We start from the raw sequence: 12,607 nt of genomic DNA, 5'->3' as shown, positions 1-12,607 counted from the left end.
TGCTCTTCTTGTTTTTGAACACCGCTTCATGCTCCTCCTATTTTTGAGACCGTAACATGCTCCAAATATTTTTGACACCTTTTGAAGCTTTCCATATTTTTCACACCTTTTCAGGCTCTTCATGTTTTTCAACACCACTTCATGCTCCTCCTATTTTTCAACCGTTTCATGCTCATGTAATTTTTGACACCTTTTGAAGCTCGTCATATTTTTCACACCTTTTGAAGCTCTTCATATTTTTCACACGTTTTCCGGCTCTTCATGTTTCTCAACACAGCTTCATGCTCCTCATATTTTTCAGACCGTTTAATCCTCCTCATGTATTTCACACCTTTTGAATCTCTTCATATTTTTCACACCTTTTCAGGCTCTTCATGTTTTTCAACACCACTTCATGCTCCTCCTATTTTTCAGACTGCTTAATGCTCCTCACGTATTTCACACCTTTTGAAGCTCCTCATATTTTTCACACCTTTTCATGCTCTTCATGTTTTTGAACACGGCTTCATGCTCCTCCTATTTTTCAGACCGTTTCATGCTCTTCATATTTTTGAAACCTTTTGAAGCTCTTCATATTTTTCACACCTTTTCAGGCTCTTCTTGTTTTTGAACACCGCTTCATGCTCCTCCTATTTTTGAGACCGTAACATGCTCCACATATTTTTGACACATTTTGAAGCTTTCCATATTTTTCACACCTTTTCAGGCTCTTCATGTTTTTCAACACCACTTCATGCTCCTCCTATTTTTCAACCGTTTCATGCTCATGTAATTTTTGACACCTTTTGAAGCTCGTCATATTTTTCACACCTTTTGAAGCTCTTCATATTTTTCACACGTTTTCAGGCTCTTCATGTTTTTCAACACAGCTTCATGCTCCTCATATTTTTCAGACCGTTTAATCCTCCTCATGTATTTCACACCTTTTGAATCTCTTCATATTTTTCACACGTTTTCAGGCTCTTCATCGTTTTCAACACCGCTTCATGCTCCTCCTATTTTTCAGACCGTTTCATGCTCATCTCATTTTTGACACCTTTTGAAGCTCTTCATATTTATCACACCTTTTGAAGCGCTTCATATTTTTCATATTTTTGAAGCTCTTCATATTTTCACACGTTTTCAGACTCTTCATGTGTTTCAACACCGCTTCATGCTCCTGCTATTGTTCAGACCGTTTCATGCTCCTCATATTTTTGACACGTTTTGAGGCTTTTCTATTTTTCACACCTTTTCAGCTCTTCATGTTTTTGAACACCGCTTCATCCTCCTTCTATTTTTCAGACCATTTCATGATCCTCATATTTTGACACCTTTTGAAGCTCTTCTAATTTTTCACACATTTTCAGGCACTTCATTTTTTTGAACACCGCTTCATGCTCCTCCTATTTTTCAGACCGTTTCATGCTCCTCATATTTTTGACACCTTTTGAAGCTCTTCATATTTTTCACACCTTTTCATTCTCTTCATGATTTTCAACAGCATTTCATGCTCCTTCTATTTTTCAGACCGTTTCATGCTCATCTCATTTTTGACACCTTTGAAGCTCTTCATATTTTTCACAGCTTTTGAAGCTCTTCATGTTTCTCACACCTTTTCAGGCTCTTCATGATTTTGAACACCGCTTCATGCTCTTCCTATTTTTCAGACCGTTTCATGCTCATCTATTTTTTAACACCCTTTGAAATTCTTCATATTTTTCACACCTTTTCAGGCTCTTCATGTTTTTGAACACCGCTTCATGCTTCTCCTATTTTTCAGACCGTTTCATGCTCCTCATATTTTTCACACCTTTTGAAGCTCTTCATATTTTTCAAACCTTTTCCGTCTTTCATGTTTTTCAGCACCAGTTCTTGCTCCTCCTATTTTGCAGACCGTTTCATGCTCCTCATATTCTTGACACATTTTGAAGCTCTTCATATTTTGCACACCTTTTCAGGCTCTTCATGTTTTTCAGCTTCACTTCATGCTCCTCCTATTTTTCAGACCGTTTCATGCTGCTCTCATTTTTTACACCTTTTGAAGCTCTTCATATTTTGCACACCTTTTCAGGCTCTTCATGTTTTTCAGCAACAGTTCATTCTCCTCCTATTTTTCAGACCGTTTCATGCTCATCTCATTTTTTACACCTTTTGAAGCTCTTCATATTTTGCACACCTTTTCAGGCTCTTCATGTTTTTCAGCTCCACTTCATGCTCCTCCTATTTTTCAGACCGTTTCATGCTCCTCATATTTTTCACACCTTTTGAAGCTTTTCATATTTTTCAAACCTTTTCAGGCTCTTCATGTTTTTCAGCACCAGTTCGTGCTCCTCCTATTTTTCAGACCGTTTCATGCTCATCTCATTTCTTACACCTTTAGAAGCTCTTCATATTTTGCACACCATTTCAGGCTCTTCATATTGTTCAGCTCCACTTCATGCTCCTCCTATTTTTCAGACCGTTTCTTGCTCCTCATATTTTTGACACTTTTTGAAGCTCTTCATATTTTTCACACCTTTTCTGGCTCTTCATGTTTTTGAACACAGCTTCATGCTCCACCTATTTTTCAGACCGTTTCATTCTCCTCATATTTTTGACACCTTTTGAAGCTCTTCATATTTTTCACACCTTTAGAAGCTCTTCATATTTTTCACACGTCCTCAGGCTCTTCAAGTTTTTCAACACCGTTTCATGCAGCTCCTTTTTTTCAGACGTTTCATGCTCATCTCATTTTTGACACATTTTGAAGGTCTTCATATTTTTCACAAATTTTCATGCTCTTCATGTTTTCGAAAACCGGTTCATGCTCCTCCTATTTTTCACACCTTTTGAAGCTCGTCATATTTTTCAAACCTTTTTAGGCTCTTCACGTTTTTCAACACCACTTCATGCTCCTCCTATTTTCAGTTTCATGCTCCTAATATTTTTGACACCTTATGAAGCTCTTCATATTTTTCACACCTTTTCAGACTCTTCATGCTTTTCAAAACCGCTTCATGCACCTCCTATTTTTCAGACCGGTTCATGCTTCTCATATTTTTCACACCTTTTCAGGCTCTTCATATTTTTCACACCTTTTCAGGCTCTTCATGTTTTTAAACATCACTTCTTGCTCCTCCTATTTTTCAGACCGTTTCATGCTCCTCATATTTTTGACACATTTTGAAGAACTTCATATTTCTCACACCTTTTCAGGCTCTTCATGTTTTTCAACACCGCTTCATGCCCCTCCTATCTTTCAGACCATTTCATGCTCATCTCATTTTTGACACCTTTTGAACCTCTTCATATATTTCACACCTTTTGAAGCTCTTCATAATTTTCACACATTTTTCAGGCTCTTCATGTTTGTCAACACCGCTTCATGCTCCTCCTATTTTTCAGACCTTTTCCTGCTCCTCATATTTTTGACACCTTTTGAAACTGTTCATATTTTTCACACCTTTTTTGGCTCTTCATGTTTTTCAACATCACTTCATGATCCTCCGATTTTTCAGACCGGTTCATGCTCCTCATATTTTTGACACCTTTTGAAGATCTTAATATATTTCACACCTTTTCAGGCTCTTCATGGTTTTGAACAAAACTTCATTCTTCTCCTATTTTTCAGAGCGTTTAATGCTCCTCATGTACTTCACACCTTTTGAAGGTCTTCATATATTTCACACATTTTCAGGCTCTTCATGTTTTTCAACACCGTTTCATGCTCCTCCTATTTTTCAGACCGTTTCATGTTCCTCATATTTTTCACACCTTTTGAAGCTCGTCATATTTTTCACACTTTTTAGGCTCTTCTCGTTTTTCAACACCACTTCATGCTCCTTCTATTTTTCAGACCGTTTCATGCTCCTCATATTTTTGACACCTTTTGTATCTCTTCATATACTTCACACATTTTCAGGCTCTTCATGTTTTTCACCAACACTTCATGCACTTCTTTTTTTTCAGAACGTTTCATGCTCATCTCATTTTTGACACGTTTTGAAGGTCTTCATATTTTTCACAAATTTTCATGCTCTTCATGTTTTCGAACACCGTTTCATGCTCCTCCTATTTTTCAGACCGTTTCATGTTTCTCATATTTTTCACACCTTTTGAAGCTCGTCATATTTTTCACACCTTTTTAGGCTCTTCAAGTTTTTCAACACCACTTCATGCTCCTCCTATTTTTCAGACAGTTTCATGCTCCTAATATTTTTGACACCTTATGAAGCTCTTCATATTTTTAACACCTTTTCAGGCTCTTCATGTTTTTCGACACTGCTTCATGCTCCTCCTATTTTTCAGCCTGTTTCATGCTCCTCATATTTTTCACACCTTTTGAAGTTCTTCACATTTTTCACAACTCTTAATGCTCTTCATGTTTTTCGACACTGCTTCATGCTCCTCCTATTTTTCAGCCTGTTTCATGCTCCTCATATTTTTCACACCTTTTGAAGCTCTTCACATTTTTCACACCTTTTTAAGCTGTTCATATTTTTCACACGTTTTCAGGCTCTTCATGTTTTCAACACCTCTTAATGCACCTCCTATTTTTCAGACCGTTTCATGCCCCTCATATTTTTCACACCTTTTGAAGATCTTCATATATTTCACACCTTTTCAGGCTCTTCATGTTTTTGAACAAAACTTCATGCTTCTCCTATTTTTCAGAGCGTTTAATGCTCCTCATGTACTTCACACCTTTTGAAGGTCTTCATATATTTCACACCTTTTCAGGCTCTTCATGTTTTTCAACACCGCTTCATGCTCCACCTATTTTTCAGACCGTTCATTCTCCTCATAATTTTGAAACATTTTGAAGCTCTTCTTATTTTTCACACCTTTTCAGGCTCTTCATGGTTTTCAAGAACGCTTCATGCTCCTGCTATTTTCCAGACCGTTCATGCTCATCATATTTTTGACACCTTTTGAAGCTCTTCATATTTTTCACACCTTTTCAGGCTCTTCATGTTTTTCAACAAGATTTCATGCTCCTGCTGTTTTTCAGACCGTTTCAAGGTCCTCATGTATTTCACACCATGAGAAGCTCTTCATATTTTTCACACCTTTTCAGGCTCTTCATGTTTTTCAACACCGCTTCGTGCCCCTCCTATCTTTCAGACCATTTCATGCTCATCTCATTTTTGACATCTTTTGAAGCTCTTCATATATTTCACACCTTTTGAAGCTCTTCATAATTTTCACACGTTTTCAGGCTCTTCATGTTTTTCAACACGGCTTCATGATCCTCCTATTTTTCATACCGTTCAGGCTCCTCATATTTTTGACACCTTTTGAAGTTCTTCATGTTTTTCACACATTTTCCCGCTCTTCATGTTTGTTAAAACCGTTTCTTGCTCCTCCTATTTTTCAGACCGTTTCATGCTCCTCATACTTTTGACACCATATGAAGCTCTTCATATTTTTCACTCCTTTTCAGATCTTCATGTTTTTCAACACCACTTCATGTTCCTTCTATTTTTCAGACCGTTTCATGCTCCTCATATTTTTGACACCTTTTGAAGCTCTTCATATATTTCACACCTTTTCAGACTCTTCATGTTTTTCAACACCACTTCATCCTCATCCTATTTTTCAGACCGATTCAACCTCCTCATATTTTTGACACCTTTTGAAGCTCTTCAAATTTTTCACACATTTTCAGGCTCTTCATGTTTTTCAACACCGCTTCATGCTCCTCCTATTTTTCAGACCTTTTCATGCTCCTCATATTTTTGACACCTTTTGAAGCTCTTCATATTTTTCACACCTTTTTTGGCTCTTCATGTTTTTCAACATCACTTCATGATCCTCCTATTTTTCAGACCGGTTCATGCTCCTCATATTTTTGACACCTTTTGTAGATCTCCATATTTCTCACACCTTTTCAGGCTCTTCATGTTTTTCAACACCGCTTCATGCTCCTCCTATCTTTCAGACAATATCATGCTCACCTCATTTTTGACTTCTTTTGAAGCTCTTCATATATTTCACACCTTTTGAAGCTCTTCACATTTTTCACACCTTTTCAGTCTCTTCATGTTTTTCAACACCAATTCATGTTCCTCCTAATATTCAGACCGTTTCATGCTCATCTCATTTTTGACACATTTTGAAGCTCTTCATATTTTTCACACCTTATGAAGCTCTTCACATTTTTCACACCTTTTCAGACTCTTCTTGTTTTTTAACACCGCTTCATGCTCCTCCTATTTTTCAGACCGTTTCATGCTCCTCATATTTTTGACACCTTTTGAATCTCTTCATATACTTCACACTTCTTCAGGCTCTTCATGTTTTTCACCAACACTTCATGCTCCTCCTATTTTTTAGGCCATTTCATGCTCATCTCATTTTTGCCACCGTTTGAAGCTCTTCATATTTTTCACACCATTTGAAGCTCTTCATATTTTTCACACCTTTTGAAGCTGTTCATATTTTTCACACGTTTTCAGGCTCTTCATGTTTTCAACACCACTTCATGCACCTCCTATTTTTCAGACCGTTTCATGCCCCTCATATTTTTCACACCTTTTGAAGATCTTCATATATTTCACACCTTTTCAGGCTCTTCATGTTTTTGAACAAAACTTCATGCTTCTCCTATTTTTCAGAGCGTTTAATGCTCCTCATGTACTTCACACCTTTTGAAGGTCTTCATATATTTCACACCTTTTCAGGCTCTTCATGTTTTTCAACACCGCTTCATGCTCCTCCTATTTTTCAGACCGTTCATTCTCCTCATAATTTTGAAACATTTTGAAGCTCTTCTTATTTTTCACACCTTTTCAGGCTCTTCATGGTTTTCAAGAACGCTTCATGCTCCTGCTCTTTTCCAGACCGTTCATGCTCATCATAGTTTTGACACCTTTTGAAGCTCTTCATATTTTTCACACCTTTTCAGGCTCTTCATGTTTTTCAACAAGATTTCATGCTCCTGCTGTTTTTCAGCCCGTTTCAAGGTCCTCATGTATTTCACACCATGAGAAGCTCTTCATATTTTTCACACTTTTTCAGGCTCATCATGTTTTTCAACACCACTTCATGCTCCTCCTATTTTTCAGGCCGTTTCATGCTCATCTCATTTTTGACCCCTTTTGAAGCTCTTCATATTTTTCACACCTTTAGAAGCTCTTCATATTTTTCACACGTTCTCAGGCTCTTCATGTTTTTCAACACCGCTTCATGCACCTCCTTTTTTTCAGACCGTTTCATGCTCATCTCATTTTTGACACGTTTTGAAGGTCTTCATATTTTTCACAATTTTTCATGCTCTTCATGTTTTTGAACACCGTTTCATGCTCCTCCTATTTTTCAGACCGTTTCATGCTCCTCATATTTTTCACACCTTTTCAAGCTCTTCATATTTTTCACACCTTTTTAGGCTCTTCACGTTTTTCAACATCACTTCATTCTCCTCCTATTTTTCAGACAGTTTCTTGCTCCTAATATATTTGACACCTTATGAAGCTCTTCATATTTTTCACACCTTTTCAGACTCTTCATGCTTTTCAAAACCACTTCATGCTCCTCCTATTTTTCAGACCGGTTCATGCTCCTCATATTTTTCACATCTTTTGGTGCTCTTCATATTTTTCACACCTTTTCAGGCTCTTCAAGTTTTTAAACATCACTTCTTGCTCCTCCTATTTTTCAGAGCGTTTCATGCTCCTCATATTTTTGACACATTTTGAAGATCTTCATATTTCTCACACCTTTTCAGGCTCTTCATGTTTTTCAACACCGCTTCATGCCCCTCCTATCTTTCAGACCATTTCATGCTCATCTCATTTTTGACACCTTTTGAAGCTCTTCATATATTTCACAACTTTTGAAGCTCTTCATAATTTTCACACGTTTTCAGGCTCTTCATGTTTTTCAACACGGCTTCATGATCCTCCTTTTTTTCATACCATTCATGCTCCTCATATTTTTGACACCTTTTGAAGTTCTTCCTATTTTTCACAACTCTTCATGCTCTTCATGTTTTTCGACACCGCTTCATGCTCCTCCTATTTTACAGCCTGTTTCATGCTCCTCATATTTTTGACACCTTTTGAAGCTCTTCATATTTTTCACACCTTTTTTGGGTCTTCATGTTTTTCAACATCACTTCATGATCCTCCTATTTTTCAGACCGTATCATGCTCCTCATATTTTTGACACCTTTTGAAGATCTCCATATTTCTCACAAATTTTCAGGCTCTTCATGTTTTTCATCACCGCTTCATGCTCCTCCTATCTTTCAGACAATATCATGCTCATCTCATTTTGACTTCTTTTGAAGCTCTTCATATATTTCACATCTTTTGAAGCTCTTCATATATTTCACACCTTTTGAAGTTCTTCCTATTTTTCACAACTCTTCATTCTCTTCATGTTTTTCGACACCGCTTCATGCTCCTCCTATTTTACAGCCTGTTTCATGCTCCTCATATTTTTGACACGTTTTGAAGCTCTTTATATATTTCACACTTTTTCAGGCCCATCATGTTTTTCAACACCACTTCATGCTCCTCCTATTTTTCAGGCCGTTTCATGCTCATCTCATTTTTGACACCTTTTGAAGCTCTTCATATTTTTCACACCTTTAGAAGCTGTTCATATTTTTCACACCTTTAGAAGCTCTTCATATTTTTCGCACGTTTTCAGGCTCTTCATGTTTTTCAACACCGCTATATTCTCCTTCTATTTTTCAGACCGTTTCAAGCTCCTCATATTTTTGACACCTTTTGAATCTCTTCATATACTTCACACGTTTTCAGGCTCTTCATGTTTTTCACCAACACTTCATGCTCCTCCTATTTTTTAGGCCATTTCATGCTCATCTCATTTTTCACACCTTTTGAAGCTCTTCATATTTTTCACACCTTTTGAACCTGTTCATATTTTTCACACTTTTTCAGTCTCTTCATGTTTTCAACACCGCTTCATGCACCTCCTATTTTTCAGAGCGTTTCATGCCCCTCATATTTTTCACATCTTTTGAAGATCTTCATATATTTCACACCTTTTCAGGCTCTTCATGTTGTTGAACAAAACTTCATGCTTCTCCTATTTTTCAGAGCGATTAATGCTCCTCATGTACTTCACACCTTTTGAAGGTCTTCATATTTTTCACACCTTTTCAGGCTCTTCATGTTTTTCAACACCGCTTCACGCTCCTCCTATTTTTCAGACCGTTTATTCTCCTCATAATTTTGAAACATTTTGAAGCTCTTCTTATTTTTCACACCTTTTCAGGCTCTTCATGGTTTTCAAGACCGCTTCATGCTCCTCCTATTTTCCAGACCGTTCATGCTCCTCATATTTTTGACACCTTTTGCAGCTCTTCATATTTTTCACACCTTTTCAGGCTCTTCATGTTTTTCAACACCGCTTCATGCTCCTCCTATTTTTCAGAACGTTTCATGCTCCTCATATTTTTGACACCTTTTGAAGCTCTTCATATATTTCACACTTTTTCAGGCTCATCATGTTTTTCAACACCACTTCATGCTCCTCCTATTTTTCAGGCCGTTTCATGCTCATCTCATTTTTGACACCTTTTGAAGCTCTTCATATTTTTCACACCTTTAGAAGCTCTTCATATTTTTCGCACGTTTTCAGGCTCTTCATGTTTTTCAACACCGCTTCATGCACCTCCTTTTTTTCAGACCGATTCATGCTCATCTCATTTTTGACACGTTTTGAAGGTCTTCATATTTTTCACACATTTTCATGCTCTTCATGTTTTCAAACACCGTTTCATGCTCCTCCTATTTTTCAGACGGTTTCATGCTCCTCATATTTTTGACACCTTTTGAAGCTCTTCATATATTTCACACCTTTTCACGCACTTCATGTTTGTTAAAACCGTTTCTTGCTTCTCCTATTTTTCAGACCTTTTCTTGCTCCTCATATTTTTGACACATTATGAAGCTCTTCATATTTTTCACAACTTTTCAGACTCTTCATGTTTTTCAACACCACTTTATGCTCATCCTATTTCTCAGACCGATTCAACCTCCTCATATTTTTGACACCTTTTGAAGCTCTTCAAATTTTTCACACATTTTCAGGCTCTTCATGTTTTTCAACACCGCTTCATGCTCCTCCTATTTTTCAGGCCGTTTCATGCTCATCTCATTTTTGACCCCTTTTGAAGCTCTTCATATTTTTCACACCTTTAGAAGCTCTTCATATTTTTCGCACGTTTTCAGGCTCTTCATGTTTTTCAACACCGCTTCATGCACCTCCTTTTTTTCAGACCGTTTCATGCTCATCTCATTTTTGACACGTTTTGAAGGTCTTCATATTTTTCACACATTTTCATGCTCTTCATGTTTTCAAACACCGTTTCATGCTCTTCCTATTTTTCAGAACGTTTCATGCTCCTCATATTTTTCACACCTTTTGAAGCTCTTCATATTATTCACACCTTTTTAGGTTCTTCACGTTTTTCAACACCACTTCATGCTCCTCCTATTTTTCAGACCGTTTCATGCCCCTCATATTTTTCACACCTTTTGAAGCTCTTGATAATTTTCACACGTTTTCAGGCTCTTCATGTTTTTCAACAAGATTTCATGCTCCTCCTGTTTTTCAGACCGATGCATGCTCCTCATATTTTTGACACGTTTTGAAGCTCTTCATATTCTTCACAGCTTTTGATGCTCTTCATGTTTTTCAACACCGCTTCATGCTCCTCCTATTTTTCAGACCGTTTCATGCTCCTCATATTTTTGACACCTTTTGAAGCTCTTCATATATTTCACACCTTTTCAGGCTCTTCATGTTTTTCAACACCACTTCATGCTCTTCCTATTTTTCAGAGCGTTTCATGCTCCTCATATTTTTGACACCTTTTGAAGTTCCTTATATTTTTCACACCATTTCAGGCTCTTCATGTTTTTGAACACCGTTTCATGCTCCTCCTATTTTTCAGACCGTTTCATGCTCCTCATATTTTTGACACCTTTGAAGCTCTTCATATATTTCTCACCTTTTCACGCTCTTCATGATTGTTAAAACCGTTTCTTGCTTCTCCTATTTTTCAGACTGATTCATGCTCCTCATATTTTTGACACCTTATGAAGCTCTTCATATTTTTCACACCTTTTTTGGCTCTTCATGTTTTTCAACACCGCTTCATGCTCCTCCTATTTTTCAGACCGTTTCATGCTCCTCATATTTTTGACACCTTTTGAAGATCTCCATATTTCTCACACCTTTTCAGGCTCTTCATGTTTTTCAACACCGCTTCATGGTCCTCCTATCTTTCAGACAATATCATGCTCATCTCATTTTTTACTTCTTTTGAAGCTCTTCATATAATTCACACCTTTTGAAGCTCTTCATATTTTTCACACCTTTTCAGTCTCTTCATGTTTTTCAACACCAATTCATGTTCCTCCTAATATTCAGACCGTTTCATGCTCATCTCATTTTTGACACATTTTGAAGCTCTTCATATTTTTCACACCTTTTGAATCTCTTCATATTTTTCACACCTTTTCAGACTCTTCTTGTATTTCAACACCGCTTCATGCTCCTGCTATTTTTCAGATCGTCTCATGCTCCTCATATTTTTTACACCTTTTGAAGCTCTTCATATTTTGCACACCTTTTCAGGCTCTTCATGTTTTTCAACACCGCTTCATGCTCCTCCTATTTTTGAGACCGTTTCATGCTCCTCATATTTTTGACACCTTTTGAATCTCTTCATAAACTTCACAGTTTTTCAGGCTTTTCATGTTTTTCACCAACACTTCATGCTCCCCCTATTTTTTAGGCCATTTCATGCTCATCTCATTTTTGACACAGTTTGAAGCTCTTCATATTTTTCACACCTGTTGAAGCTCTTCATATTTGTCACACCTTTTGAAGCTGTTCATATTTTTCACACGTTTTCAGGCTCTTCATGTTTTCAACACCGCTTCATGCACCTCCTATTATTCAGACCGTTTCATGCCCCTCATATTTTTCACACCTTTTGAAGATCTTCATATATTTCACACCTTTTCAGGCTCTTCATGTTTTTGAACAAAACTTCATGCTTCTCCTATTTTTCAGACCGTTTCATGCTCGTCTCATTTTTGACACCTTTTGAAGCTGTTCATATTTTTCACACCTTTTCTGGCTCCCCATGTTTTTCAACACCGTTTCATGCTCCTCCTATTTTTCAGACCGTTTCATGCTCCTCATATTTTTGACACCTTTTGAAGCTGTTCATATTTTTCACATCTTTTCCGGCTCTCCATGTTTTTCAACACGGCTTCATGATCCTCCTGTTTTTCAGACCATTTCATGCTCCTCATATTTTTGACACCATTTGAGGTTCCTCATATTTTTCACACCTTTTCAGGCTCTTCATGTTTTTCACACCACTTCATGCTCCTCCTATTTTTCAGAACGTTTCATGCTCTTCATATTTTTGACACTTTTTGAATCTCTTCATATTTTTCACACCTTTTCTGGCTCCTCATGATTTTCAACACCGCTTCATGCTCGTCCTACTTTCCAGACCGTTTCATGCTCGTCTCATTTTTGACACCTTTTGAAGCTCTTCATATTTCTCACTACTTTTAAGCTCTTCATGTTTTTCACACGTTTTCATGCTCTTCATGTTTTTCAACACCGCTTCATGCTCCTCCTATTTTTC

Source organism: Dama dama, unplaced genomic scaffold (assembly GCF_033118175.1).
Source record: "Dama dama isolate Ldn47 unplaced genomic scaffold, ASM3311817v1 ptg000080l, whole genome shotgun sequence".
Taxonomy (NCBI): Eukaryota; Metazoa; Chordata; class Mammalia; order Artiodactyla; family Cervidae; genus Dama; species Dama dama.
The sequence above is the reverse complement of the archived record's forward strand: the minus strand, read 5'-3'. Positions refer to the sequence as shown.